Source organism: Pelophylax lessonae, assembly GCF_965119305.1.
Source record: "Pelophylax lessonae genome assembly, chromosome: 1".
NCBI classification, from domain to species: Eukaryota; Metazoa; Chordata; class Amphibia; order Anura; family Ranidae; genus Pelophylax; species Pelophylax lessonae.
The window spans coordinates 7803287-7810383 of record NC_138768.1 but is presented as its reverse complement, the minus strand read 5'-3'; positions in this window follow the sequence as shown (position 1 = coordinate 7810383).

Genomic DNA, 7097 nt, shown 5'->3' with positions numbered 1-7097 from the left:
CTTGTAGAATTCGCCCGTGAGGCCATCCGGACCCGGGGCTTTATTAGGAGCGAGTTGTTTTATAATGTCCCGGATCTCCTCAAGAGACACCGGTGCATTTAAGGCATCTAGTTGAGCAGGAGAAAGGCTAGGTAGGGAGACATTGTCTAGGAAGAAGCACGCCTGTTCCACGTCGAAAGGGTCTGGGGAGTACAGGGATGCATAGAAGTCTCTCATCGTCTTTTTAACATCGGTGGGGGTAGACACAGTCCTGCCCGACGGGGCCCGGAGTGAGGTAATGTGCGTAGGAGTGTAAGGCGCCCTACACAACCTCGCCAGTAATTTGCCTGCCTTGTTCCCAAATTTATGCAGCGTGGCAGAGAAGCGTGCACTCTTAATACCTTCCAACTTATCCGCCCAAGTGTCAAAGGCCTGCTTGGCTAGGGACCATTCTTGTTGGTTTGCGGGAGAGTCTGCGGACAGCAACAGTCTTTGAGCCAGACGAAGACGCTCACTGGCCTGAAAATAGCTTTTCGATGCATTTTTCCGATATGCCGAGGCGTACGATATAATTTTGCCACGCAGAAAGGCCTTGCCTGCCTTCCAATACAAATTGGGTTGAGAGGTATGCAGTACATTCGCCTCTGAGTACTCCGCCCATGCCCTAGCCAGGTAGGCCTGAAAGTCCGCATTATTGTGTAAGTACCCCGGGAATCTCCACAAACTAGTGTCCGCACGCTTGTCAGGGGGGTCTAAGGTCAGGGATACAGGGGCATGGTCGGAAATTACAATTTCATGGATCTCTGGATCCTCAATTCTCCTCAGGACGTTGGCCGAGACAAAGAAGTAGTCTATCCTAGTAAACACATTGTGAGGATGGGAATAAAAGGTAAATTCCCTGTCGGCAGGGTGGTGTAGTCGCCACACATCCGTGAGGTGGAGGGATTCTACTAACTGAGTTAGAGGACTAGAGTTGGACATATCAGATTTATTCGTTCTAGGTTTAGACCGAGACTTATCCAAGAGGGGGTCCATAAGGGAGTTGAAATTACCGCCTATGATGTGTGGAACCTGAGGGTAAGTAAGCAAATGGGAGGACAACTCTGTATAAAAGGACTGGTCCGGGGTGTTGGGAGCATATACGTTTGTCAGTAGTATTTCGCTATCATCGATCTTCATGTGCGCTGAGACAAATCTACCGCTAGTGTCAGTGGAGAGAGAAAGGATATTACAGGAGAGTCGCTTGTGGATCAGGATCAGAACTCCTGCCTTCCGGCCCAGAGCTGCCAATCCCACCACCGTGCCCACCCACAACTTTTTCAACCGGAAAAAATCATCTGAGGACAAATGGGACTCCTGTAACAATGCAATGTCCGTTTTAAGCCTCTTGAGATGTCTCAACACCTTCATCCTTTTAATTGGGGACCGCAAGCCCCTGACATTCCATGACACAATTCTCATGGAGGGTCTTTCAGATGAGGGTATAGAGCATGACAATACATCCGCTTATAGATGTAGACGGCAGGAGTGGGTGCATGTACTACCACATATGCTATGGACATGTGCCTAAAACTTAGTGAACACCGATACCACAGGGGGGCTGATTCCAACCGTGGAACCGGAGAGATTGGAGAGGACGAGGAGAGGACAGACATGGGCAAAAGGAGCAGGGAGAGGGAGACGAAATATAGAAAGGCATCTGGAAAAAAATACATCATGGACTTCACTTTTTTCCAAATGCTGTAACTGTGAAAGGCGACAAGTCCCTTGATACGGACGCCCGCAGGTCTGTAAACAAAACCAACCCAAATCACCTCTATGTAAAAAGAAAAAGAAAAAAAGAAAAAAGACAGAGGGGGGTAAGGAAACCTGAACCCCTACTCACAATAGTAGAGGGGGGTGCTCGGGTCCTCCACAGTGACAGCATAGAACAGCATTATAACATATCAGCCAGAATAAGTAATGTAATGGAACTATAACCAACGAGTATAGCGCAGATTAACAAAACATTATGGTGCAGCGAGAGATGGGTCAGAGGCAACTACCTCCAAAGCCCGCATCTTTCCGGTGACAACCTGAAATAGGCAAAAGCAGTGTATAATAGAAGATGGAAGGTAAGAATTCCGCGCAAATGGATGTAGTTACGCTAATTTAATGGCTGCAGCCTACCCCAAAATATAGATAAACTATATCTGAAAAGTAGGGATAGGTGGGGGTATATTGGCGCTGCCTGTATGGATATTGAGTGTATGGGAGAGAAATGACTGGCAGTATATGAAAAAATAACGTTGGATTGGGTCAATCAATGGTGTAAATAAATAAGAGGAAACATAGGTCCTTATAAACACCGAAAAGTGCCCGACAATGGGACAAATAAATATATCACAGAAAGCACTGGTAAAAATTGGTGTTCGATAAGTTAAATAATTATATAACAAAAAGTGCAGCGCTATCAAATATGGATTATGAAGAAGATATCGAGGAGAGCAGTCCACAGGTGAAAATTATGGTGAAGCATGCACAAGATATAAACATTCAGTGTTCTTCAATGTGCTGGTAATCCTCCACCCAGTCTCATTAGCCTCTCACCTCACACTTAGCCCCTGTGTCACCAGACGGGCTAGTAAGACAAACTTTCTCCAAGGATATCACCAATATAGATCAAATCAGTATTCCTCTTCATCAGAAGATAAGGCTCACAGGTAACAGATCACAGGTCCATAAAGCGGGTCACAGGTCCATAGGAAAACAAAGGTCCGGACATAGTGCATTACCGCAATAAATTACTTTATTGAACATAGCATAAAATCATAAAAATGACCTTGTAAAGCACTATACAAGTGCATGTGATGAGCAGATTGTATTACACACAGCGGTCTCGACCGCAATGGATGGCGGGTGACGTCACCGGCCCCTCCCCCTTCGCACGCGTTACGTCCCACTGCTATCTGAGGAAGTCCCGTGCAGTGGGACGTAACGCGTGCGAAGGGGGAGGGGCCGGTGACGTCACCCGCCATCCATTGCATCACATGCACTTGTATAGTGCTTTACAAGGTAATTTTTATGATTTTATGCTATGTTCAATAAAGTAATTTATTGCGGTAATGCACTATGTCCGGACCTTTGTTTTCCTATGGACCTGTGACCCGCTTTATGGACCTGTGATCTGTTACCTGTGAGCCTTATCTTCTGATGAAGAGGAATACTGATTTGATCTATATTGGTGATATCCTTGGAGAAAGTTTGTCTTACTAGCCCGTCTGGTGACACAGGGGCTAAGTGTGAGGTGAGAGGCTAATGAGACTGGGTGGAGGATTACCAGCACATTGAAGAACACTGAATGTTTATATCTTGTGCATGCTTCACCATAATTTTCACCTGTGGACTGCTCTCCTCGATATCTTCTTCATAATCCATATTTGATAGCGCTGCACTTTTTGTTATATATTTGTTATTGGGACTTTTGGTTTATTGATCCTTTAGTGCATAGCAGCTTTCTATTATATTATTTTATACAGTTGCGCTGAATTTTTATCTATTATTATTTGATAAGTTAAATAAGATATATCTTAAATTAATCTAAAACAATATTGACAATGCATATAATAACAAGTGAAAATTGGTGTTAAATAAGTTGATAAAATGAATCTAAAACAATGTTGACAGTATATATAATAACAAGTGAATGGTGTGTAAAAATTGATAAAGGTGACTGGTGCAATAAATAATATAGCCACTAGATGCCAGTGTGGTATATAAAAAATTGTAAAAGGATATCCAAGTGGTATAACTAATATATAATGTGCAAGTGACAAGAAAATAGTGCTGAGTGAGAAAAATTTCTCATGAAGGTAGATATTCCAGAGAAAATGAAAAATATAAAATATGTGTATGGATATCCTAGTGAAAAATTATAATAAATTTGATATAAACGACTCTAGTAAATGGCGCCACATAAATAATCTCATAAGAAGTTCAAACTGTGAATTAGTGAAATAAATTGAATTGGTGCCAACTAATAAATCTAGTTGTTGGTAAATATCTCATAAAGGAAAGTCCATAAATTGTAATCAATGTGATGGTCTTCCTGAAAAGTGCAGCAGTAGCAGATATTAAGGTGCCAAATAGATATTAAGGAAGGAGTGAGTCCCAGTGCTGGATCCTAGATGTGGGTGCCGGGTGATAAAAATCCGTGCTGCCCTCTCAATCAAGCCCGCACTCACCAGAGAGCGGCACCCCTACAGGGGTAACCAGCGTTGGTTATATGGGGTAAAGACCTCCGATGTCTCTCAGTAAATCTCTCCAATCCTCCTGGGTGTAACTCACTTTCTCCCTCTTAAGATAATATTAGGCAAGCGATGTACAATACAGGGTAACTTTAAGGCAATTCTCCAAGATGTGGTAAAAACGGTATCCAGGTTATGCAGATAAGAAAACACTAACATAGTGACGTACCATTTGGAAATTCCATTTATTTAATAAAACACAAATATTACTCACATTTAAAAGCAAGGTATAGCGTCCGTAGGTGTGTAGGGACCGCAAACCCCTCGTGTAGCGGTGTTTCCGGTGCTTCCGGGACGCCGTGCGTTTCACCGGCCGGATGTGCGACTCACAGGGCGGAACTGACGTGCCTACGCTCTACGCGTTTCGTCATCAAAATGACGTCATCAGGAGCAGCGTGAGGCTACTTGAGTTCCGCGGTTCTAAGTACTAGCAGGTTGCTCGGCAACCGGAACTATTATCCAATCAGGATTTAACGCTCATTGGTCACCTCAGTTAAAAGGGAGGACTATTACAACTTCCTCTAATCTACATATAAAAGATCTACCTAGCAACTGCTGACGCATTAGCGCTAAATCCTGATATCTATTTGGCACCTTAATATCTGCTACTGCTGCACTTTTCAGGAAGACCATCACATTGATTACAATTTATGGACTTTCCTTTATGAGATATTTACCAACAACTAGATTTATTAGTTGGCACCAATTCAATTTATTTCACTAATTCACAGTTTGAACTTCTTATGAGATTATTTATGTGGCACCATTTACTAGAGTCGTTTATATCAAATTTATTATAATTTTTCACTAGGATATCCATACACATATTTTATATTTTTCATTTTCTCTGGAATATCTACCTTCATGAGAAATTTTTTTCACTCAGCACTATTTTCTTGTCACTTGCACATTATATATTAGTTATACCACTTGGATATCCTTTTACAATTTTTTATATACCACACTGGCATCTAGTGGCTATATTATTTATTGCACCAGTCGCCTTTATCAATTTTTACACACCATTCACTTGTTATTATATATACTGTCAACTTTGTTTTAGATTCATTTTATCAACTTATTTAACACCAATTTTCACTTGTTATTATATGCATTGTCAATATTGTTTTAGATTCATTTAAGATATATCTTATTTAACTTATCGAACACCAATTTTTACCAGTGCTTTCTGTGATATATTTATTTGTCCCATTGTCGGGCACTTTTCGGTGTTTATAAGGACCTATGTTTCCTCTTATTTATTTACACCATTGATTGACCCAATCCAACGTTATTTTTTCATATACTGCCAGTCACTTCTCTCCCATACACTCAATATCTGTACAGGCAGCGCCAATATACCCCACCTATCCCTACGTATAATAGAAGATACATTACGTGTCCACAGGGTCTCCTAGGAGGAGGTAAGAATTACAAATGGCGGTCCATGGCATGTCAACGATGCGGAAGAAAGCGCCCTCCGCTAACTGCCTCAGAGTATTTTTGCCTTTTGGGAGATTCTTTACGCGGGCTCCTAGGGATCAGGGAGCGTTGGGCCGAGGTCGGCTTGTTGGACATGGGGTCAGACCCGTCCGTGCAGAGTGATCGAATAAAGCCTTCCGCCTCCGAGGGTTCCTGAAAGGACAGTTGTTCACCTGAAGGTGCCCGCAGCCGAAGGATTGCTGGGTATGCCAACGTGAATTTGATCTGGGATTGATGCAGTTGTGAGCATACTGCCTGGAAAGACTTTCGTTTCTTGGCCACTTCAACGGAGTAGTCAGCAAAAATCAGGACTTTTGTACCGTCTATCTGGAAAGATTTGGATTGCCTGAATTTCTGAAGGATCGCCGATTTATCAGCGTAGTTCAGGTACTTGGCTATGATCGGGCGCGGGGAAGAGCGTTCTGAGGAATGTATCCCCATACGATGGGCGCGTTCGACCACGCAGATTCCTTTCAGGCCCAAAGCCTCCGGAATCCTTTTGGAGCACAGGTCAGGGATCGCAGAGGGCGGCACAGTCTCCAGTATCCCAATAAAGCGGAGGTTACTCCTTCGCGCTCTGTTTTCCAAATCTTCCACTTTTTGGAGCAAGAACTGATTTGTCTTTTCCTGTGCCTGTTCAAATCCATGTGAGCTGTAGATTTCCTCCTCCACGCTTGCCACACGATGTTCCACTTCTTGCAGCCTATGTGAATGGTCGGTGAGCTGCTTTTTGATGTCCTGCATGCCCGCCGCCACCGCCGTTTGTACAGCCGCTGATATGGTGGGGGATAGCAGTGCCACCACAGTCTGCGCTATCCGGTCTGACTGGGGGTCACCCATGGTGGGCAATGTGGGAGCTGTGGAAACTGCTGTGTCCATACGGAAGGCGTCCGCCTCGTCCGCATTGAAGGCCGAGACCGGGGCCTCGATTTGCGGCGGACCCGGCGGATTGCGCGGGCCACCTTTCTCCAAAAATTTGTCCATGCCGGTTATGGGATGGCACTGGGGGATCGCCCGGGGGTGGATGGAGCTGTGGATGACCCGAGGGATGCGGGTTAGCCGGTATTTTATGCCGATTTTGAGTCCGATCGCGGGAGCTGGCGTGGATGGCTACTACCGCATTCGGCGCCGGAACCGGAAGTGTAACGAGATTACAATCCCAGCTGTATTAACCATATGTTGTTTTTTCTCTAAGAGATGATTTTTGCTTTTTATAAATTTTTATTAATGTCAGATTTAGCGCATGTTTGCGTATTAGTCTCATGTTTTGCATAGCCTATTCTCGCTTCATCTGCAGTGGAATGACTATTAGGCTGTGCAATGCGCAGACAATTGTGGTCTGATTGTATA